Genomic DNA, 26,051 nt, shown 5'->3' with positions numbered 1-26,051 from the left:
CGAGAACACATTAGAAAAAAAGGGAGCAAGCTGGAATAAAAATGACTTCTGTAAGTTGAAAGATCTCTATAAGGAGAAATACAACACACAATGGAAATACAATGGATGGCACAAATGGACAAACATTCCATGTTCATGGATTTGAAGAATCAATATCACTAAAACAACCATACTGCCCAAACCAATCTATGCATTCAACACAATTCCTGTCAAACTATCAACATCATTTTTCAAAGAATTATAACAAAATCTAAAATTAATGTCGGAACATAAAAGAGCCCAAATGATGAAAGCAATCCTAAGCAAAACAAAACAAGGCTGAAGGCACTGCAAACACACACACACACAAACAAAACACACAGACACATAGACCAATGGAACATAATAGGGAACCCAGAAATAAAGCTGCACACCTATAGCCATCTGATCTTTGACAAAACTGACAAAAACAAGAAACGGGGAAAGGACTTCATTTTCAATCAATGGTGCTGGAATGGTGGGCTGGCTATATGCAGAAGAATGAGACTGACCCATTAACTTTTAGCATATACAAAAATTAACTTAAGATGGATTAAGTCTTTAAATGTAAGATTGCAAACTATAAGAATCTTAGAAGGGCCAGGTACAGTGGCTCAAGCCTGTAATCCCAGTACTTTGGGAGGTAAAGGTATATGGATCACTTGAGCTCAGGAATTTGAGATCAGCCTGGACAACATGGCAGAACCCCGTCTCTACAAACACCAAAAACAAAATAGCTGAGTGAGATGGTCTATGCCCATAGTCCCACCTAATTGTGAGGTTGAGGCAGGAGGATGGCTTGAGCCCAGGAGGTAGAGGTAGAGTGAGCTGAGATTGTGCCACAGCCCTCCAGCCTGAGGAACAGAGTGAGACCCTGTCTCTAAATAAATAAATAAATAAATAAATAAATAAATAAATAAAATAATCCTAGAAGAAAACCTAGAAAACACAATTCTGGACATCAGCCTTGGGAAATGATTTATGGATATATCCTCCAAAACAATCGAAAAAGAAACAAAAATTGGTAACTAGGAACTAATTGAACTAAAGAGCCTCTGCACAGGAAAAGAAACTATCAACAGAGTAGACAGACAACCACAGAATGGGAGAAAATATTTGCAACTAATCTGACAAATGTCTAATATCCAGAATATATAAGAAACTTATTCAGCAAGCAAACAGCAATCACCCCATTAAAAAGTGAGGCCAAAGACATGAACAGATACTTGTCGAAAGAAGACAGCAGTGGCCCACAAATACAGGAAAAACTGTTTAACATCACTAATTGTATTAGGCTGTTCTTGTATTGCTATAAAGAAATACGCGAGATAAGGTAATTTATAATGAAAAGATGTTTAATTGGCTCACAGTTCTGCACTTTACAGGAAGCATGATGCTGGCATCTGCTTGGCTTCTAGGGAGGCCTCAGGAAACTTACAATCATGGTGAAAGGCAAAGAGGGAGCACATCGCATAATGAAAGCAGGTGCAAACAAGAAAAAGAAAGGGGAAAGGAGAAATGCCACACACTTTTAAACCATCAGACGTCTCAAGAGCTCACTATCATGAAGACAGCACCAAACCATGAGGAATCCACCTTCATGATATAAACACCTCCCACCTGGCCCCACCTGCATCACTGCAAATTACAATTCAACATGAGATTTGGGCAGGGACAAATATCCAATCTATATCACTAATTATCAGGGAAATGCATATCAAAACTACAATGAGATATCATTTCATACAAGTCAGAATGGCTACTATTAAAAAATCAAAGAACAACAGATGCTGGCGAGGCTGCAAAGAAATGGGAATGCTTATGTGCTGTTGATGGGAATTTAGTTAGCTCAGTCATTGTGGAAAGTAATTTGGAGATTTCTCAAAGATCTTAGAATTACCATTCAACCTAGCAATCCCTTTACTGGGTAGATATCTAAAATAAAGTAAATTGTTCTACTAGAAAGACACATGCACTTGTGTGTTCAACACGACACAATAGTAAAGACATGAAATCAACGTACGTGCCTATTGATGGTGAATTGCATGAAGAAAATGTTATACATATATACCATGAAAGGCTACACAGCTATAAAAAGGAATGAAATCACGTCCTTTGCAGCAACATGGATGCAGCTGGCGGCCATCATTCTAAGTGAATTAATTCAGAAACAGAAAACCAAATACCGCATGTTCTCACTTACAAGTAAGACGTAAACATTGGACACAAATGGACATAAAAATGGCAGCAATAAACACTGGGGACTACTGCAAGGGGGTAGGGAGGAGGGAGCAAGGGTTGAAAAACTCTTGGGTACTATGATATCTCCTTGGTGACAGGTTCAATCGCACCCCAAACCCCAGCATCATCCATTATACCCATGTAAGAAATCTGCACATATACCCCTTAAATCTAAAACAAGACTTGAAATTATTAAATAAATAAATAAATAAATAAATACATTGTTCAGATGGTAGATCTTATGTTAAATGTTCTCACAACAAAACAGGAGATGGGACATATAGAAACTTTTGAGGGCGATGGTTATGTTTATTACAATCTTGCAGTAAAGTTTCACAGATATATGTGTATGTCTGAACTCATCAAAGTATATACATTAAATATGTATGCTGTTTTTATATCAATTATACCTCAATAAAGCTGTTTTAGAAACTAAGTTAAGGCTGGGCACGGTGGCTCAAACCTGTAATCCCAGCACTTTGGGAGGCCGAGACGGGTGGATCACGAGGTCAGGAGATCGAGACCATCCTGGCTAACACAGTGAAACCCCGTCTCTACTAAAAAATACAAAAAACTAGCCGGGCGAGGTGGCGGGCGCCTGTAGTCCCAGCTACTCGGGAGGCTGAGGCGGGAGAATGGCGTAAACCCGGGAGGCGGAGCTTGCAGTGAGCTGAGATCCGGCCACTGCACTCCAGCCGGGGTGACAGAGCTAGACTCCATCTCAAAAAAAAAAAAAAAAAAAAAAAAAAAAAGAGACTAAGTTAAAATGATCCAAGAAGCACATCCACCACTGTCTTCCCAAATAATAAATAAGACGTTTAAAATTTCAAAAAAATATTAGTAACTCCTATGATTGTCAAAAAGACACTTTTTTTTAGTGCCTCTGCAAAGGTTTTATTTTTTGTTTTTAAAAGACATGATAATGTGAGAGGTTCCCAATATAAAACTGATCTCATAAAAAAGGGATAGGCTGCCTTATATATGCAGTAAATTCTGAAAAATCATTTTGGATCAGAAGCACTCATTCATTTTTAAGGAGTTTTATTCTTAGCTTCCTCTAACCCTCTACCTCTTCAATACTGCTTGGTTTCTACTGAGAAGCAAACGTTCCCTTTTCATTCAGCTGTGAGCATTCTGGAGTTCTGAGCCTGTCTGGGAGCAGGGCTCTTAGTCATCCATACCAGAATCATCTAGAGTATTTAATAATTTTTAATCTTCTTCAAATTGCGTAGATCAACTACTTCAGACTTATTGGAAATAGATTTGGGAATCTCTAATTTTTTTATTTGAATAGGTTTCGGGAAACAGGTGGTGTTTGGTTACATGAATATGTTCTTTAGTGGTGACTTCTGAGATTTTGGTGCACCCACCACCCGAGCAGTATACACTGTACCCTATGTGAAGTCTTTTAGCCCTCACCTCTGGACACTTTTAATCCACAACAACCATATTTCTAGAGAAGAAAGCATCCTTTCTATCCAATCCTGCATCTCCATCAGGGAACAGCTCTGAGTAAATCTAAGGACAGTAGGGTGAGTAGGAAACACTGGGTCCTGCACTGAAACACAGTTCAATGCCTTATTTTCAGGAGTGAAAGAAAAGGCCAGTTCTAGAACTACGGGCTAGTAAGATTCAGGAAAGAGGGGCTGGCCTTAGTTTCTTTGATGAGTATGGTAGTGATTACCCTGAATATTCAATTCCTGGGAAGCAAGGCAAATGTAGTTCTGTGATTAAGATGACAAGCTTTAAACACACAGCACTTCACAGGATCCGATTTTGTTACATCGTGGGTAGTAAAAAGTAATTGTACAACATCATCAACTTACAGTTACTTATATTAATGTATGTCTCTAGAGTTCATTAAAAAGTCCCCTCTGAATAGAGTTTTTTTTTTTCCCTTTTTTCTCTAAAATTTCTGAAAACTACTAATTATTATTTAGTGTTCATTTTGGAGACTGATCTGGATAAATATATTTAGCAGCATAAATTTGTGCAATGAGAAAAAATTTCATCCAAGATTTGTAATATTTCTACCAACAGAGGGATAATGCGATGTCTATACACTAAATGATTTTTAGAGAAGGGAATCACATTCCTTCTCACATACAGAAATAAATTTGAATTACATATAGCTATGAATGCTAATATCTGTGTAGGCTAGTAAGCTCTGGTACAGAGACAAATAATCACAGTGTTAGAATCACAGAATCCTCCACATCAAAGAATATGAAAGCTTTCTTTTTTCCCTACTAGCTGTTTTTCATACTCTTCAAAGTTCCTCAGATAAAGACAGTACATCCTGTAAGAGACTAATGCATTCTCCTTCCATCTAAAAGCCGAATGGAGCAATTGAAGAGGTCATGTCATATTCTTGAAATGGTCATGTCAGTGCGTTCAAATATCAGTTATCTCCTTTGCATTCATTACTTTTAAGACATTATTACTTGAAAGAATAGGGATTACTATATTGAAATCTAAATCAATATTGTCAGTTTGATCAAGCATATTATACAGTCTGGGTGACATAGCGAGATTTTGTCTCTACAAATATATATATATATATATTTTTTTTTTATTTGCCAGACATAGTAGTGTGCACTTGTGGTCCCAGCTACTCAGGAGGCTGAGGTGGGAGAATTACTTGAGCTCAGGTAGTTGAGGCTGAAGTCAGCCATGATCTATTTTTTCTTACCTCGAGAAAATTACCAAGTTGGAAAACAACAGACAGTAATTATTTGATATGAATACTCTTTGATTAATATTCTTTAAGTTTGCTCTTAGAGAAAAACATTATCCACATGAGTTTATGGCCAAGGTATATAACTAGCACATACAAACTAAGTATATTCTCAGTGTGCAACATGTTTTGGTATCTGTATACATTGTGAAATGGTTAAATCAAGCTAATTCATGTGTCCGTCACCTCATATACTTTTGAATATTTCACAGGGCTTTCTGGAAAGGTAGTTCCTTAGGTAAGAATCTGTACAAGGCCGGGTGCGGTGGCTCAAGCCTGTAATCCCAGCACTTTGGGAGGCCAAGATGGGCGGATCACGAGGTCAGGAGATGGAGACCATCCTGGCTAACACGGTGAAACCCCGTCTCTACTAAAAAATACAAAAAAAATAAAACTAGCCGGGCGAGGTGGTGGGCGCCTGCAGTCCCAGCTACTCGGGAGGCTGAGGCAGGAGAATGGCATAAATCCGGGAGGCGGAGCTTGCAGTGAGCTGAGATGCGGCCACTGCACTCCAGCCTGGGCGACCACTGCACTCCAGCCTGGGCGACAGAGTGAGACTCCGTCTCAAAAAAAAAAAAAAGAATCTGTACAAAAACAAGTTATTCATGCCTTGTGCTTTGTGCTGAATTGTGTCTCCCTCAGATTCATATGTTAAAGTCCTAACACCCAATATCTCAAAATGTGACTCTGTTTGGAGATGGATTACAAAAGAGGTAAGTTAAAATGAGGTCATTAGGGTGGGCCCTAATCTAATATGACTAGTGTTCTTTTTTAAAATGGAGATGAGGACACAGACAGGCACAAAGGGAAGACCATGTGAAAATACAGTGAGAAGACAGTCAACAACAAACCCAGGAGACAGCCTCAGAAGAAACCAACCCTGACAACCCTTGACCTTGGACTTGTAGCCTCCCAAACAGTGAGGCAACGCATTTGTGTTGTTTTAAGCTACCCAGTCTGTGGTACTTTGTTATGGCAGCTCTAGAAAACTAATATACCTACCTTCCCTTGAGAAGGGAAGACATTATTAAGCTGATCAATTGAGGGACCCACAAACAAATTTTGATATGAATGCCAGAGACTGAAATTTGAATATATATATTTTCAAATGTTATACATGGTATTATACACACACACACACACACACACACACACACACACACACTAGTCCATTATCATGCTGCTGATAAAGACATACCCAAGACTGGGAAGAAAAAGAGGTTTGGTTGGACTTACAGTTCCACATTGCTGGGGAGGCCTCAGAATCATGGCTGGAGGTGAAAGGCACTGCTTACATGGTGGCAGCAAGAGAAAATGAGGAAGGAGCAAAAGCAGAAACCCTTGATAAACCCATCAGGTCTCGTGAGAATTATTCACCATCAGAAGAATAGCACTGGAAAGACCAGCCCCCATGATTCAATTACCTCCCCCTGAGTCCCTCCCACAGCCTGTGGGAATTCTGGGAGATACAATTCACGTTGAGATTTGGGTGGGGACAAAGCCAAACCATATCAAACATCGCCCTGTTTTAGGTGCTATATTACAAAAGTATAAAATATAATCCTCTCCCTCTAAGAATTTATAATCTACATACATAAAGAAATTAAGACAGTTAAAATACAAATAAATACTACAAGGCAATATAGACCTAAATACTGATCCAAGTGCCAAAAATGATGAACGCTAAGTTTGGAGTGAATGTGTTACTTGCTGAAGTGGAAAGAAACTTCCACGTCAAGAAAGGCACATATTTGTCTCCTGAAGGAGTATACAAGAACACTGTGGTTTTATAGATTTTTAACTTTAGCAAATTACATACAGGAAATGTTTGATTTTTTTAAAAGTCCCATAAGCACAGACTTCCCCACAATTAGACTACATAAAATAGGAACAATCGCTTTTGAGCAATTATTGTACCTAATACTTTGCTCACTCTTTCTTATAATATCGATTAAATATGTGTGTGTGTGTGTGTGTGTGTGTGTGTGTATGTGTATAAGAGCTTCCATAACAAATGACCACGAACTGGGTGGCTTAAAACAATGGAAACGTATTGTTTCACAGTTCTGGTGGATAGAAGTCTGAAATTGTGATGTCAACAGGGCCATGCTCCCTGTGAGACTCTGGGTAGGAACCTTCCTCGTCTTTTTTTAGCTTCTGGTGGAGGTTGGTCATCTTTGTTATTCCTTGGATTGCAACTGTATAATTCCAATCTATGTCTCCATCATCATGTGGCATCTTCTTTTGTATATTCACATTGTCTTATAAAACTCCAGGCATGTTGGATTTAGAACTCAGCCTACTGTAGTATGACTTCATCTTAACTAATTACATCAGCAAGGACGCCATTTCTAAATAAGATCACATTCTGAGGTACCAGGGTTAGTGCTTCAACGTATCATTTTGGGGGACACAATCCAACCCATACATATTTTTGTGGTGAGAACATTTAACCTGGGATCTACACTCTTAACACATTTTTTTTAAGTATAAAACACAGTATTATTGACCATAGGCATGATTTAATACAGATTTCTAGAACCACATATAATTTGTATAGGCACTGAATAGCAACTCCCTATTTCTCCCCTACCCTCAACTCCTGGCAACCACCATTCCATTCTCTGCCTCTATGAGTCTATTTTAGATTCTTCATATAAGTTAAATTCTGCAGTACTTGTTCTTCTTTGCATGGATTATTTCACTTAGCACAATGACTTCCAGGTTCTTCCATGTTGTTGCATATGACAGGATTTTCCTTTAAGGCTGAATAACATTCCATTCTATATTTATACCTCATGTTTTAGCTATTATGAATCATGCTACAACAAACAGGGGAGTGCGAACAATCTTTGAGACCCTGATTTAAAATCTTTTGGATACATATCCAGAAGTAGAATTGCTAAACCCTATGGTAGCTCCATATTTACATTTTGAAGAACCTCCATGCTATTTTCCATAGCTGCTACAGAATTTTACATTCCCAACAGTGTGCAGGATTCTAATTTCTCCACATTCTTACCAACACTCATTTTCTTATTATCAAACAATCCCCCCACTGGGTATACAACCAAAGGAAATGAAATCAGTATGTTGTCGAGATCTCTGCACTACCATGTTTATTGCAGCATTGTTCACATTAGCCATGATATGAAATCAGCCTAAATGTCCATTAATGGATGAATGGATAATGCGGTAAAGACACACAATGCAGTGCTATTCAGCCACACACACAAAAAGAAATCCTGCCATTTGCATCTCCATGAATGAACCTGGAGGACATTATTGTAGGTGAGAGCAGCAGGACAGAAAGACAAATTCTGCATGATCTCACTCAAATATGGAATCAAAAGAGGTTAGTAACATACAACTAGAGAGCAGAATAGTGGTTACCAGGGTCTTGGGTGGTTGTGTTGGTAGGAATTGGGAAAATGCTGGTCAAAGGATGCAGAATTTCAGTTAGATAGGAAGACTGTCTTTTGTTTTGATATTTGATTATAGTCATCCGAACAAGTATGGGGTGATAACTCACTGTAGTTTCATTTGCATTTCCCTCATAGTGATATTGGGCATTTTTTCATAGACCTGTTGGCCATGAATGAAAAAAAAAATCCTAACTTTGTGGTGAGTGGTGGGAGTCAGGATAGTATAGTATATTGGCCAAGTGCACAATTTGTGGAGTCAAAATGCCTGGCTTCCAGCACTGGTTCTGACACTCCTATCTGTGTGATGCCCCTTCCTGCCTTGCAGTTGTCCCCTCAGTGGAATGAGGCTTAACGGTCAAACCTTATGGGCTGTTGTGAGGGCTAAAGATGCTAATGCCTATTAATCTGAGAAGATCCCAGGCGCACTGTAAGTATTCAGGACAAGCTGGCTGCCATTATTAAATTCCTACCTCAGTCAGCTAATTCTCCCAGAGATTTTATGAGATCGGTATTAGTGCCCTATTTTACAGAAGAATTCTTACTCAGGAACATTAAGTGACAAACCTCACATAACACAGGAAATAAGCAGGACATTACAAAGCCCAGCTGAGTGACTGAGGGACTCACACTCTGTCATTGATGGTTCCATCTAAAGAACTGTTCCATCTAAAGAAGCAGCAAGTTCCATCTTGCTGCTTCTTTAGATGGATACTAAAAGAAGTACTGTTCCATCTAAAGAAGCAGCAAGAAATCAGTGAAATTAATACCTGCTATTGAAGGTTATATTACAGGAATATTTTCCTCACTACCATAATCTGCTTTCAATATTAGTAAATAATTTACATATTTTTACTCATATATTCTGAAGCTATCTAGTAAGACATGTTTTAAAAATAGTTAAAACGTTAAAAATTCAAAATTATCACTCATAATTTTATAAAAAGTACACCTGTGCCTTGTGCTGTACAATTTTATAAATAACATGATTTTTTCCATAGCCAAATGTTTTACACTAGAGTAAACCACTGACACTCACTGGTTTCCTCCCAGTGGTTCTTATTGTCTCTATAAAATCTAGGTCTCAGGTGGAGAATAGATGTTTTTCTAGTCCTTTGCACATTGCCACTTTGTGAGTGACTTTCTTTCCTCTCTTTGAACAAAGAGAAAAGCACAATTGTATTTGAACTTAACAGCAGAGTACAAAAATAAAAAGAAACTCCATAAAGCAATGAATATTCTCCAAAGAAAATTATACAGTACTTGAACTGTCTTCAAATAACTAATGTTTAAAATAAATTACTGCACAGTAGAGGAAAATACATGCTTTTGAGTCCAAAAGAATTGGATTGAAATTCTAGTTATGGTGACCCCCCAAAAATTTTTATTACTGTGTTTTCCATTTGCTCACTATAAAATAAAGGGAGGGTTATTCTGACCAATATATTAAATGCATGATTAATATAACTAGCAAGTTGTTTAGCACAGAATTATACACTCAACAAATGTTTTATCTTCTGTGGCAAATTTAACAAGGACAAGTAAAGATTGGTGTTGTACATCTCCAAAAAAATGGAACTCTTTTTTTTTTAAGCAAACTCTCCTAGAAGTCTATTTCCTATCTTTTCTTGTTTCTTTCTGCACCTTTCAGAGTAAAATGCAAAAACTTGGCAGAGGGGCAATACATATGAGTTATCTGAAGGTAAAAATTTTGTCCATGTTCACGATTCCCCAGTAATAGTGGATAGATGTTGTTGAAAAAGCAGATAGCAGACATCCTTTAACTCTCTTTGTCTAGTAAATGACATGTTTTGCTTTCATAATTGCTGATGGGAAATTTACATGCAGATTTAAGAGGCTAACACCCAGATACCGCCTCCAATTCCCAAGCCTCTTCTAGCACATCAAATAATTTTTGAATGCTTACAGTGTGACAGTCACTCTATTTACATGAAAGTTTGGGGGGATAGAGGACTCTCTTAACATTTTAAGAATGGCAAGTCAACCACCTCAGAAATAACCACATGAAACAAACTAAAAATAGAGATGTATATGTATCTGTATCTGTGTTTTTCACACACAAATATAATGTGGACTTCGGGGAAAAATTATTTTTCTGTAAAAAGCATTTTAAAAATCTCATTTGTTTCAGCCGTCATTTAAAGTATTGGTCTGAAAGGCATTGGGATTTCATTCAACATAGGAATAAAGATCAAAACTACAGCTACAATATCAGGTTTTTAAAGATGTCAAATCTCAACAGCACTAAACCAGTTCTTCATTGTTCACATGTTATTCTTAGTTTGTAAGTACTCAGACAGTCTGTGCAATTCTTCACTGCTTCTTTTCTGCAATGATTTCCTTTTCAATAATTTAAGCAGTCTATTCTCAAAAGCAATGCTCAGAAATCCAATTACCATTCCAACGCCATGCTTTTGTAAGCCTAGAGCATTAAGCCATAGAATATGCTTTTTTCGTGCCCCGTCCTCGCACCTCTCACTCAGCATTTCTCTATCGAAAGGGATTTTGGTTTTGTTTCCCTTTGCTTGGCTTTCATTAGATAAAGAAATGTGTTCATAAATTACTTTAAAACAATGGGGAAAATCTCTATAAATCTTTCATGTGTCAGTAAATCCTAGGGTATGTATAAATAAAAAAAATTGAATATGTAAATTTTCCCCTTGAAATAGTATTTGCTTTGCATTACAGGTGGTTTATAAATTATAAGTCATAATGTATTAATAGACATAACTCACACAATATATTTCACATTGAATGCAGAGTTGGTCAGATAATTAGGAAATGTAGAGTAGAGGGTACAATGGTAATTATACTATGCAAACTAACTTCACCCTATATATGTTTTCTGTGTGAATTCCTTCATCTGCAGGTTACACTGTATGTGTCTCTGTGTATCTGTGTGCATCTCAGCATATGTGTGCGAGCAAATACAAGGTTAGAAAAGAACAGAAACATAGTAAAATTTTTAATTTAATTTCTAGAAGCAACAGACAAAGATACTGACAAAGGGTCAAGGAAAGAGAGAAATCTTTAATTAGATTGGGGCTGACTACATCCATTTACATCAAGAACTCTATGTTTAAGACTTTGTTTTACATTGAGCCATTTCTCACAGCCCTACTCAAGAAATATAAGGAAAGAAAGGTAAGTGATCTAAATCGTACATCTGAATTGAAACCAATTTTTCATACCCCACGTTAGGATGAATCCAAGATACATGTGAAACTCCTCAGAGGTGATGGAATTTTTATGTTTATAGAATCAAAAGCCTTCATGATTAATGACTATCTGGTTACTTTGATTGTCTTCTTATCTAACATTAGCTTTGGGAAACAAACTATGTTTAAAAAACAAAAGAAAACTATAACTAATAAAGAGTTTATATATTCTATAGAGTTATTTATTTTAAATAGTTTTGGTATAAACTTAAAATATATTGAACCACGTATGTGTGTGTGTGTGTGTGTGTGTGTATGTGAGAGAGAGAGAGACAGACAGAGAGAGAGAGAGATCAATAAGACCTTGTTTGGTAAAAAGGTCTCTCCGGAAATCTTTATTTTACAGGTAAGGAATCTGAGACACACAGATTTGAAGATACATTCATTGCCTTAGCAATAATGAATTAATGCCTCCTCTATCCAGGCAGTGGGGCAGTTACAGAAGATGAAACAGTGACCTATACTTATTTGATTAATTTAAGAAGACCATAGTCAACACAGGTGAGGAGGGGAGAGATAGATAATTACAAGACAATGTGAAAACTAGTTTGCAAGGTTTATGAAGACAAAGCTAGAGTGGTAGAGGATAAGTGTCTAACCTGGCTAGGTGACTTGATGAAAGCTTCTCAAGACAGTAGTAGGAGAACAGGAGATATTCTGAACAAAAGAAACAGTAGAGCATAATTAAGGGCACAGAGGAGAGACAGGACATTGGAAGATGAGTAACACATATGGCTAAGGCACAGAATGCCTAAGAGCCAGTAGTAAAAATTGATACTAAAGAATGGATCCTCAGGCCGGGCGCAGTGGCTTAAGCCTGTAATCCCAGCACTTTGGGGGGCCAAGGCGGGCAGATCTCGAGATCAGGAGATCGAGGCCATCCTGGCTAACATGGTGAAACCCCGTCTCTACTAAAAAAATACAAAAAACTAGCCGGGCGAGGTGGCGGGCGCCTGTAGTCCCAGTTACTCCGGAGGCTGAGGCAGGAGAATGGCATAAACCCGGGAGGCGAAGCTTGCAGTGAGCTGAGATCCGGCCACTGCACTCCAGCCTGGGCGACAGAGCGAGACTCCGTCTCAAAAAAAAAAAAAAAAAGGAATGGATCCTCAAAGGTTTTTTTTTTTTTTTTAAATGCATACATACCTTTGATATCATACTGTGGGTCAGTGTTTTCTCAAAATATAAGTTGTGGAACAATAGCAATAGAAAAACATAGAATGCTTACTTAAAATGCAGATTAATAGAACAAGTTTACAATCTAACTCTGTAGGATGTAGTACAGAAACCTTCATTTCACCAAGTTTCCAATCACTAATGAGAAAGGCCTGCTATTATCAGTTTTGTTACCTAAAAAGGAGGATATGGAAACAGTGTGGAGAATGAACTAAAGGGCCTCAGGGAGAAGCTGGAAGTCTAGTAGGGAGGCTACTGTCATAGCTGAGGCAAATGATGATGGTACATGCCATTGTGGTAAGGTACCAAACGGTCTTCTCTCATGTACACATTTGCTAGTTTCCACTGGGCGTATCTGGGGTGAACTGCCCCTTTAAATTTCGTCTTAGAAAATAAGCCTTTGAAATTAGTAAAATTACATATATGTACCAATGTATTTATCCATTCATCTATGAGTTGTTTCTGTATCTTGGCTTTTGTAAATAACACTACAATGAATATGACATGGGAGTGCAGATATCTTTTTTTTTTTTTTTTTTTTTTTTTAGACGGAGTTTCACTTTTGTCGTCCAGGCCGGGGTGAAATGGCACGATCTCAGCTAACTGCAACCTCTGCCTCCCGGGTTCAAGCAGCTAGGACTACAGGCATGAGCCACCACACCCGGCTAATTTTTGTATTTTTAGTAGAGACAAGGTTTCACCATCTTGACCAGGCTTATCTCGAACTCCTGACCTCTTGATCCATCCACCTCGGCCTCCCAAACTGCTGAGATTATAGGCATGAGCCACCGAGCCCAGCCAAGTGCAGATATCTTTATGAGGTGGTGATTTCATTTCCTTTAGGTATGTGCCCATAAGATCATATGGTAGGTCCATTTTTAATTTATTTATAAACCTCCATACTGTTCTCCATAATGGCTGTACCAAACTTCATTCTCACCAACAGTATGCAAGAGTTCCCTTTTCCCACATCCTCTTCAACATTTCTTATCTGTTGACTTTTAGATAACAGCCATCCTGACAGGTATGAGGTGGTATCTCACAGTGGTTTTAATTTACATTTCTCTGATGATTAATGGTGCTCATTAATCTGTTGGCCATTTTCAATGTCTTCTTTTGAAAAAATGTCTAGTCAGGTCTTTTGCCCATTTTTATATCAGTTTGTTTTTCCACAATTGAGTTGTCACTAAGAAAGGACAAGATCTTGTCATTTGCTACAACATGGATAGGACTGGAGTACATTATGCTTAGTGAACTATGTCAGACATAGAAAGGAAAGTATGGCATGATCTCACTTATATGTAAAATCTAAACACACACACACACACACAGAGGGAGAGAGAGAGAGAGAGAGGGAGGGAGAGAGAGCAAAAGAGTAGTTACAAGGGGCAGGGGGCAGGAGGCAGGAGGAATGGGGAGATGTAGATCAGTGGATACAAAGTAACAAATATGTAGGATGCAAGAGTGTAGAGATCTAATGTACAAATGAAGGCTGTAGGTAGTCAAATTGTGTTGTATATGAGATTCATACTAATTAAGTAGATTTTAGCTGCTCTTGTCACAAAAACAAACTAAAAATAATGGGTAACTATGTGAGATGATGGATATATTAACTTGCTTCGCTGCAGTAAGCTTTTTACTATCTATATGTATCCCATAATATCATGTTGTATACCTTAAATATGCATATTAAAATTTATTTAAATAAATACATTTCATTAAGTAAATAAATTAGTAAAAACATTTTGGTTCTCAGTTCAAGGAGATATGAGAGAGATTTCAGCCACACATGATATAAAGGGATAGACTGTTATCCTGGATTCCTCTGTATTTTTGATAATATACATACTCTTTATTTCCTAGTTCCAATGATCCCAAGGGATGCTGCAAAAATGCTGTACTGGTACCAACCAAACGCGAAATTCTCACCTCAAGTTCTATCAACAGCTGACTACCTTTCAAACAACACACACACACACACACACACACACACACAATACTGGCTTTCTAAAAATTGATGCTGCAATTCTATCCCATTGTTGGATTGATCATGTTTCTGAAGGGTCTCTGGAGTGACAATCTTCCAGTGGCATCAGGATAGGATATTAGGTTTAATAATCAGCTGGAGAGAAAAATTTAGAAGTGCTGTTTTGGAAAATTGGACAAATGGCTGTATAAGAGTTCATAGAAGTTAAGACCATAAATTTGTAGTAGCAGTTATAATAGACTTCTCAGGATAGTACTAGCCAAGTAAATTATTAGATGAAGGCAGGTTTTAGGGATAATAGCACAGATGCAGAATGGGATAAAGACAATGAAAGTGTTGGAAAGTCACTGAGTTCCAGGCAGAACAAAGGAAGCAAACCCAGAAGGGATGGCAGAAAGTGAGTTTGCTAAAGCAGAATGGAGTTGACAGACATTAATACCAAAAGGCTCAAGAAAACTTAAGGAGCCCTCGTGATATCATAAATTATGGTGAACAAGAAGACTATGAGCCACAAAGCAAAGTCCTCTGTGAATATACAAGGAGGCCACAAGAATGAATAAAGACTAGCATGGCTGGAGGGAATAGACACAGAAAAGGGGTTGGACTACCAATCTGGGAAGTAGCAAGGGAAACTGAATTGCTCACAATATCCTCTTTTCACCTTATCTTTTTTATATACAGAGTTGGAGAGAAATCATATCTGCAACAAGAGATGCATGTAAAACAATTATATTAAAGAGAGAACTAGGCTGCAGTTGGGACAAGAAAATGTTGGGAATTATTAGGGAGATACTTAGACAATGTAAGGGAAGCCTACTTAACATGGAAATGAAGTTTCAGGTGATAAAATGGAAAAATATCCAAAAAATGGCAGCGCTCTAAGCAAGTTAAAGAGAACATCTGATGCAAAAGGTTGGTTTGTGGAGGGAGACGGAAACACAGTGAATCAACTGAACTTAAATAAACTAATGGTATTGCATGTAAAACTTGAAGACTAAGTTCAAGGTCCCAATGAATATAGATTTTAATGATGTACTGAGTTTGGAGTTTATAGACCCTAAACTGCATTCTAACAATGGAATGATTCATTTCTTTTTTCGGGGGGAGAGGGAGAGGGTAATTCATGTAAGGATGTAGAGAAGACCATAGTCATTAAAAAATAAAACTGTACCTAGAGTGTTGTTGATGCCTTAAAGAAAGAAAGGAGTAAATATAAGAGCACAGCTACTCATTTTAGGGTCATTCTTCTGTTTTTTCATCCTCCTGCTAAACTAATTCTAGTCAAATAATGGTGGTTCTAGACACCAAGCAAAATAAATTGTCACAGACATTTGTAATACTAGCTAACATTCACTGAGTGCCTAATGTGTACCAGGGTATTTCATATGAATTATTTCATTTTAATTCCATAAAAAGTCTATGTGGAAGGCTTTATAATAACTTCCAAGTTACAGATGAGGAAGCAGATACATAGACTGGTTAAATACTGTGCCCAAAGTTCCGTAATCAGTAACTATCATAGTCACAATTAAAACCCAACCATTCTGACCCCATATTTTTAGGCACCATGCTGTATGAGGATGCCCTATGTCGGACACTACAGATCTTGTCAAAAACGAATAATGAATACTTTGGAACTTTAATCAGAATATAAAGAGCTCAATCACTTGTGTGTTGGGAAAATGAGGTGATGCATTACAGATTGGATTTGTATTTCCACATTTTCTTCAAACTTATCATCCCCTGTTGGGCAACTTAGTGGGGGAAAAGATCTTTATGTCTTCAGGTAGGTGCTTTTACTGAAAAAAAAAAAAAAAAAAAAAAAAAGAACAGAATAGAAAAGCAAAATTATTTTAATTTCCAAAAGCCAAAGCCTTGAGATTATCAATAGAATTTTTTAAATACTTACTAGGATTTTAATCTCTTCCCATTTGAGAAGTGCTCAGAGTTTTCTGGATTTGGAGGGAAAATAAAGAATTGGAGAGGGGAAAAATATAAATATGAAAATGGCATGTCTCTGATGTACATCCTTTGTCTTTTCTCCTCTTCCCTGATATAACATTAGGATATTTAAGTGTGGGAAATCTAGCCTAAAAGGAATCCACACTCTTGATAACTGAAGACAGCAATCTCCCATTGTAGTGAGAATAAAAAGAGAGGTGATTACAGTCCCAGCAATAAGGAATATGGAAAACTCAGTTGACCTAGGAAGGTACACCATAAAAGAAAAAAAAAAAAAAAAGACTATAGGACTGGATATCTTTCTTTGCTTTTATGATACTGTATCAACCTCCCAAATTTAGTTGCAACCCAATAGAAAAGTAGTGCCACCATCAAAAGAAAATAAGTCATGCTCTTTTCCCCAGTATTTTCTTTCTCTCTACCAAATACTGAGGATTCTGATTCAGACTTTCTAATTCGTGTCCTCTAAGGAAGATCCTACCTTGCCCAAGAGATTATCGCATCTTAGGACATGGAGAATCAGAAAAAACAGACTCTCTTATTATTTTTTTAAACATTAAGAAAAGGTCACTAGTCTCCAACAGTATCTTAAAAATACTATTTTTTTCTTCTCATAACCAGAGCACATATTATAGGTGCTTTTGTGCCTTCTCAAAGCACCCCCTCAAATTCATCTTGTTTCCTCTTTTTTGTTCTAGTTCCTGCCTATTTAACTACTATATACCCATTGCCTGGCACTATGCCATGCATAAGGTAGACATTCCACACTACTGGTTACTTGCATTTTGAAAAGTAACAAGAAAAGGAAGGAAAAAAGGAAGAAAATAAGATAAGTTAAAATGTTGGTTATTTGGTAGCTTCTTTTCCCTATATGAAGACATTGTACAAAACAAAAAGTAAGAAGGCTACACTTTCACATATATGCGTTTACCAGAATTCCTTCCTTTGCAACTTTGTTTAAGACTTGAGTAAAGTATATTGCCTTTTATTCTAGATACGTTAACCATAAGATTTAGTATCCAAACTAGAATGCATTTAGGAGTTAAAAGGTCACTATTAATATTTTGTTTTCTGAAAGAGTGCTGAAACTTATAATACTGAGACTGCCATAATAAGACAAATTAGGAAAATGGTCATTCTAATTTTTGATGACCTTCAGGAAAACTGAACTCTTACAATCCAATATATTATTTCTGCAAAGGTAAAAGTAATCCCATAATTACACATGAAAAAAAAAAAAAGATTTCAAATACTTGTAAAATGTCACTTTCCACTTTCCTTCTTTTTCTTTCAGTTCCTTGAAAGCACCAACACTTTTTCATTTATTCTTCTCTCTTCATATGGGAACTATTTGCCCACTTACTACTTCCTAAATGCCACCTTCTCAGGAGAGCCTTACCTGGCCCTAGGCCTTTATCCACCTCCACTCCTGCACAGACTAGTTTAGATCCCTGGATTACTGCACTTATCACAGGTTGAATTTTACAATTATTTGCATGATATTTAATATCTGTCTTGATCAGTAGCTCTTAAGCGTGATGAGGACCAGAATGAGGTATAATTTTGTCTATTTTTGTATTCCCAGCTTTTATGATTGCATCTGGTACAGAGTGAATGCTCAATAAACGTTGAAAGAATGAAAAATAGTGAACAAATAAAACCAGTCGATAAATGAAAGATACGCTTTCATTGCCAAAGGGTGTTAATTAGGTAAGAGATCTCAAAATGCCAACTAAGCAGTAAATGTATATGATACAAACATATCCACACAAGCTATTTGTGCCTTGTCTTTAAATGATCCTTCGTCACTCACTTTCACTGGCATTACAAAGTTCTGAAATCCAGACATGAATCTGAGACTTGACTATGAAAAGATACTCATATCTGAGAGCACTGACAAGTGTGTCAGAGATTTTTAACACTTATTGATAGAAGAGGATTTGTGTTAATATTAGAGAATCAGTGCATTTCTTATAAAAACAATACAAATACAAAAACACTAAGTACATATATAAACACATACACACTTACACATACATATTAAGTAATTAAGTACTATTGTAATGGCAATATAGCAATTTGCTTTTATTACTTTTTTGTTATGTATACCGGAAAACAAACAAACAAACAAACAAAAACAGTGTCTCCTAGATGTTGTCTGTGCATAAAGCAATAGTGTCCCTAGGGCACAGAGGATTTTAATAATTTTGCCAGAATTGCAGAATAGGCTGGCAGATACTGGCAAAGAAACTGGTGAGCACATTTCTGGATTAACTAAAAGAGTGTCGACCGGGCGCGGTGGCTCACGCCTGTAATTCCAGCACTTTGGGAGGCTGAGGCAGGTCAATCACGAGGTCAGGAGTTCCAGACCAGCACGGCCAATATGGCGAAACCCCATCTCTACTAAAGATACAAAAATTAACTGGGCTTGGTGGCAGGTGCCTGTAATCCCAGCTACTAGGGAGGCTGAGGCTGAGGCAGGAGAATTGTTTGACCTAGGAGGCGGAGGTTGCAGTGAGCCAAGATTGCACCATTGCACTCTATCCTAGGCAACAGAATGAGTCTCCATTTCAAAAGAAAAAAAATAAAAAAGAGTGTCTACAAGTAGAATAACTTCCATTTTTTAACAAAACAGAGGCAGAGTGAAGGGAATATTAAGCACCCTAATGCTAATTCCAATTCCACTAGTAAGAAATCACAATAACCCTAAAACCCTCTCTATAAGACTAAACGCATGAGTACGTATTTTCAGTCTTGACAGACCATTCCAGTGACCTATGGCTTTAAAAATTACAATTCAGGACCCATCCTGAACTTGGATTTTAGAGCTGCCAGTGGTAGAGTTCTGACCTTGTGGCTCAAGTGCTTCCGATGATTACCACAAACATTCAGGGGTAAGAACCACAGAAGAAGTAAAACATTCATCTCCCTTGGCCCATGTTTCCTGAGCTGTATAAATGGGTTGCTGTATAGAACTCTAAGGTCTCTTTTAGAACAATACTTTTATGATTGAGGAATAATAAAGTATAAGCACCAGCAAGCCATGGGAAAATGCAAACAGACACACAAACAAATAAACACAATCCATTTCCCAGTATTAGGAAATTTCACCTGCAGCTACAAAATGGCACTCAGCAATTTTTTTAAAATTAAATTTTTAATCACTAAGCAAGTGTTGATAGTTGAATCTTAAATATACTTGCACGTCAACTATGCTCAAAATCATTTATCTTAGAAGTAACCAAATCATAATGGAAGGCACAAAAACAGGAATAATAGATGATCTAACCATATTATACACCAGTTAAAATATTCAGTTTACCTCTTCTTTAATTCCCTTCACCTGCCATTATAGAAACCAAAAACGTTTAGTCATTTGAAGCACAGATGCAAGTAAACTTTCTAAGTAACAGTCACATGTGGTCAAAAGAGGCTATTTTTAGCATACTTTATAAAATGCACATTAATGAAATACAGATAAAACGAATAATGACATCAGGAGGAGGCCAAAGTGAACAAAAATGGCAAAAATATTGATTTTCTTTGCTACAAAGAATAACTATTGATAGAGTAATTTATATTAACAGATATGAAAATGGTTTTCATGAAAACTTATAAATGTTTAAAATGTCATGGACATGGGATTAAAGGAAAATCATAAATCTCATCAGGGACACAATGGAAGGAATTTTTTCAGATCATTTTTCTATTGAACTCAATAGAAGTTTAGCTTAAATATACACTTTAATTACTCCATATTTTGATTCCTTGATTTCAACAAAAAGGATCTGAGGTTACTTAGAAAAAAACCTAGCATACTCTAATGAGATTTTCAGTAAATAGAAAAACTGTCATCTATGCCATACGAAGACAAATAAGGTTCAAAGTAATAAAATATGTGGTCCAGCAAAATCTATGCTACAGATTTAATGATGACGACAATAATTTGGTTCATGACTCAAAATAGGAAATAAGCTGATATTGATTTCACTAAGAACTGCCTCTCATAACACTAATTGTATATGGAAATCATTTGTAAAATGAAGATTATCTATTCAATTAATAGAAAATCTTATGCATTTATCCTTTACTTTGAGTGAATCATAAGGCAGTAGTTATAATACCTTGGCACTTTTATGGATGTTCTAATTGAAGATTAATTTTGAAAACTTTAAATATAAGGTTTATACAAAGAATATATTACAAAAACTCATTAAATAAGGCAAAGTGAGATAATTTTTTCATATGCAAAACATATAGTGAAAGATGTTCAAATGTCCATATAAGTTACGCAGCTCATCCCAAACCATACCTAAATATACAGAATTTGGGTATCAATGTAATAACAGTGTCTAATAACAGGAGAGATTTTTTTTCTCTATCAGTAAACATACAATGTACAGCTGGACTAACACCTAATTTTTCCCAAATAACCAAAATGTTTCTAAATAAAAATACATAATAGTTATTTATAATTCTTTGAAATTAGTAAAAATGTTGTATAAAATATAGAAATAATCAAAAAATATTAAAGCTTTAAAAAGTCCTTAGATCTTTAAAAATTCCCAGAACTTGATCACAGTGGTCTTAAAATTACTATTTTTATTGAGACCTCTAAATTATTTTGTCAAATATTGTGAAGAACTAGAAAAAATTAATTACATATATAATTATATATTTAGTATTTAATTAGTTATATATATACAATTAATATTATAAAACAGCAGTGAGAAAGGGATGATAGTAAGCATTTAATTAGGGAAAACCTTTATTCTTTTTGCTTTTTCTCTGTTGCATTCTTTCTCTTTGCTTCCTTATCTTACGTTTCCTTTTAGTGAATTTGATTTCTATCTACCAGACGGTAGGACTTTGCTCTCATAACCACTTGGTAAGGTCACCAATTACTGGGTGCACCTTGGAATTTCAGGTCAAAATGTTTTACTTTAAACTGTGTGTCCCTACTTGAGCCCAGTTCCTTATGCCATTAACTGTTAGAGAATCGTAGTTACCTGGGTCCTTAATGACAAAGCTCTCTCTGCATATCTAAATCTATTTTCTCTCTAAGGAGGCAAGAAAATATCTACCTAATTGCTTTTAGCATAAAAGTTATTTGAGAGAGATTGCAGATTAGTTTTATCATTAACATAGAGGCTGAAATTAAAGGAAAAGGAATCTATAATTAGGAAGCTATTAAAGGGGTAAAAATGGGACCTCAGTATCCCAACCAGTAGTATCATCTTATAACATGAACGCCTTTGGGATTCACAATTCACTTGTGATATAAATGAAACCCAGAGTGAAATCTCTTCAGACCAAAAAATGTCCTGCTTTCCTGAATAAGGGACAATCTACAATCCATGTGAGAAAGAGAATCTAAGTGAACTCTCAGGTAAAGAACATAGATAACATATTGGCTTTTATTATAGTCAGAAAATATGTTATTACTACTATCAGAAAAAATAAAATAAAATTTTAATGAGCACCTACAAACTCTAAGAATCTCAGCTGTCTGCTTTTCCAAATTTGATAAAAATCCCTTCCGATAACCTGACACTTCTTCATAGCTTTTAATATAATTTGTACTTTGATTTGTACCTTTGTATTTTTTTTCTTTCTAGACAATAAGAAATATAATTATCATTGTCCTTTAAAATCAAACAACACAATTAGTTTTTAATAGGGTTTCAATAGATATTTGCTGGAATAATGAATTTTGGATACAGTGAAAATAACAGCTAGTATTGTTAGTACTTAGCATGTGGCAGGCACTTCTAAGCATTCTGTGTATATTAACATACTTCTTTACTGTACTAGAGATAATTTTTTTTTATAATTTACACATGAGGACACAGAGGCAAGTTTAAGTCTTCGGATAGTTGTCATACAGCTTGTAAGTGGCGAGGGTGACATTTAAGCCCAGGAAGTCTGGCCCCTGCCCCTTTGCTCCTAATCATTATTTTATTCAGTAATTTTTGAATAGTAGAAGACATATGATGATTTTCAACAGTTGGCAAAATACATTCAAAGGCAAGCAATTTTACTGAAATAAAAGTATTCAAACAAATAATCAATGGTTGAACCTTTGCCCACTATTCACTAGGGGAAAAGATGAATAATATTATTAAGTGCCTGATATTTTGTTAAATGCTTTACACAGATTATCTCATTTAATCCTCAGGATGGTGAGATGATGAGGATGTGCTTGATAAAGCAACGTGAAGACAGATAGAAGCAGTATGATGACACTTAGAACCGTTAAATTTTAGAAAAGTCACTGGAAGAACTATAAAATGGAGTCACTGGAAAATGAAAACAAGGAAATAAAATACTATAAAATATCAACTGGGAACTAATCTGAAGTGTCCTGGGTAGTGGACCCCATCAGCAAGATAGGATTGTTTTGTCCAGTGATGTTCTATAGTTTAGGTATGAAAGTGGAGAAAGCAGACATTGGGGTGGATAGTCTTAACGATAATATCATGGGAAAAACTAAAGTTCAAAATATTTGATTTGCTCATTTTTTAAAAAAGATATTTTTGAGAAAATTTGTTCTGATTGTTACCACATTCCCATTGATATGGTGTTAATTACATGTTTAAGCAGATTTTGAAAAAAATATGCATTGTCATATTTTGTAAATCAAGATTATTTATTGATCTTGGGTGCTTTTGAAAGAAGAAATATTTCCTGCTTTCAGTGAAAAGGCCATAACTTACTAAAATAAGATTCATCCGAGAGTTTATTTTCTTTCTCATTTTGTATGTATGTCATAAACTGGGAATTCAAGCAGAATATAAATTTCCTATTCATTCTTAATAATATACATGTTTAAAATTCCAACTTAAATTTGAGGTAATATTTTCCTTAACAGGCAAGAAAATGACAGTAATAATATAGATGCAATTTTATCAAACATAGAAAATGTTTCCTATTAAATCTTTTTTTGTTTTATTTAATCTACAAAATGATCAAAAATATAATGCCAATACAGTATATTAAATGGGGTCATTATATATTGGAATATGATCTTAATCAGTTTTTAAAAACTACATATTGTAAACAATAATATCCTGATATTTTAATTGGTTTATAATATAACAGTTTACATGTGGAAAAAATTATCCAAAAATTATAAGGCAGAGAAAAGAGGGATTTTTTTTAAAGAAATAATATACCAATGAAAGCTTACACTTATTATGCCTAATATATGACACATACGCTCTGTTAAGTGTTTTATATTTATTAAAGCATTTACTTATCTCTTCTGGATTATGCAATTATCACCATAATGAATCCCATTTTACAGATGGGAACAGTGATGAATAGGCTGGTTAGAAATGTAAGCCTTGTTTCAAAAGCCATAGAGTTTTTTTAATCAGAATTTGAACCTAGGCAAGTTGGTTCTAGAGTACAGATTCTTAGCATCATTTGACACTGCTTCTCCTACATTACTATGAACAAAAAGAAAACATATATACACTTAAATGTATGAGTAGCTAAATTATCAGAGAGTATTTTTCATGTTTAACAATTAAAAACCTACATCTGACATGTAAGCACTCAAAGAATACTGTGGGAATTTCAAGTGAAAATAATATTTATCTCTAAAAATACCTCAGAAGTTGTTTTTCAGCTCATTATATTTACCAGAGACCATATTAATAGAAGATTTTAAGATTCTGTGACTGGGCCATTTTTGGGTTTAGTTCCATTCTCAGTCAAATAATGACATGTCATTTGTTCTACAACATCACAGGGCCATTAGAATATAAAATAGTTTTCTGGATTATAAGATGAAATATGATTTTAAAACTTCATGGAACACATACTTAATTCTTCATAGGTTTAGAAATAGTGGATTTGTGCTCTAAAAAAAAGAATAGAGATACCTGGTAATGTGTTAAGATTTCATTAGGGTCTTTAGGGTCTTAGTTGAAGTACATATTGTTTTAGAAGACAGCAATCTTTGGTCCAGTACAAGAGCAGTATATGATGGAAAAAGTCTCATATCAATCATTCTTCATTTAAAAATGTCATAAACTTAAGTGAAAATCATTAATATACAGACATTATTATTTCTTTTCACTGGGCCTCAGATTTCTTAGTCTATAAAGTGCAATTATATTAAATGAGTTCTATGATAGCTCTCCTCTGAAGTTCTATTATTGGGAAACTTAAAATCAGGTGGCCCACCAGAATAATTATTTGTCCCTGTTTTCCAGAAGCTGTCCCCTTTTTTACCTGTTGTTCTGGAGTGATTATTAAGAGCATCCCTTTTCTCTCAATAGTGTCCAGTTTGGGTAATTAATTATACACATTGTAAAGAATCAGAGATATATTAGAATTAATTTTCACTTATTAATATTTATCCTAGAGCACTCAATACAATATTTGAGCAATTTTGAATACTTAATAAATTAACATATACATGAGTAAATGACAACTCAATGAAATAAAATCACCTGCTCTGATAAACATTTAGCATACTTTCCATTGTAAAATATTTGATATTAGTTTACACAAGATTATGCAGGATCTAGTAATGGGTGCACATGGCTTCTAATCTTAGTCATTTACTCACTTGGGGAAGTCAAACTTACATTTTCTTTCCTCATCACATAATTGAGAGATAATTATCCTACTACTTTTTCCATATCAGAATGACTAAAGTTAATTATAGCATTTTGCTAAGCATTTAAGGGTGACAGTATTCAAAATATTTATTTAAAAGGTTAATGCACAGTGTCTTCTTTTTTTCTTACATAGTTATATGTAGCGTTGCCATGTTTAGCAAACAGAATATGTAAAATCTGGTTAAATTTAAATTTCAGGTAAATACAGAATAATATTTTAGTGTTAATATATTCTACATACAGCACTGGCATCCTACATTTTATCTGATAACTCTACCTCCATGGCATTCTTATTCTTAGATTTCTTGACTAATGACTACTAGTGATGAACTGATGAACAAGTGTCCATGGCTGTCTCCTCCATGCAATCATTCAAGAACCCAGCTATTGAAGACAGAAGAGCCCCAACCCACATATGTTCCTGAATGACTGCATGGAGAGCTTCCCTGGACAATGGCTCATCCTCCCCATGCTGCTATATGAAATAAGAAGTAAGCGTCTATTGTTTTGTGCCATTACAAGGATTTGGGGTTTATTAGTACAGCAGCTGGCCTTGGCCAAATAATGTAGTTCTTAAAATGATATCATTTCAGGTATAATTAAAATAATAAATATGTTTTAAAAAAACTTTCTTTTTTA

At 35.6% G+C, this 26,051-nt stretch overlaps 1 protein-coding gene across 20 annotated transcripts in view; it reads right to left on the bottom strand.

Moving 5' to 3' along the window:
- Window positions 1-26,051, bottom strand: part of RALYL (RALY RNA binding protein like) — a 725,790-nt gene that overhangs the window by 470,471 nt on the left and 229,268 nt on the right. Inside the window, exons 1-2 of one of the 20 annotated variants that reach the window (XM_023227784.1) lie at window positions 18,563-19,119; window positions 16,485-16,616 (exon numbers count right to left, since the gene is read on the bottom strand). The exons of the other annotated variants lie outside the window; for them this stretch is intronic. The gene's annotated coding sequence lies outside the window, so the exon portion shown is untranslated. Of the gene's footprint in view, window positions 1-16,484; window positions 16,617-18,562; window positions 19,120-26,051 lie in introns of those variants that run through there. 20 annotated transcript variants of the gene reach the window in all.

This window comes from Piliocolobus tephrosceles, chromosome 7 (assembly GCF_002776525.5).
Source record: "Piliocolobus tephrosceles isolate RC106 chromosome 7, ASM277652v3, whole genome shotgun sequence".
Taxonomy (NCBI): domain Eukaryota; kingdom Metazoa; phylum Chordata; class Mammalia; order Primates; family Cercopithecidae; genus Piliocolobus; species Piliocolobus tephrosceles.
Note: the sequence above shows the minus strand (reverse complement) of the source record. Positions and strands in the feature narration are given on the sequence as shown.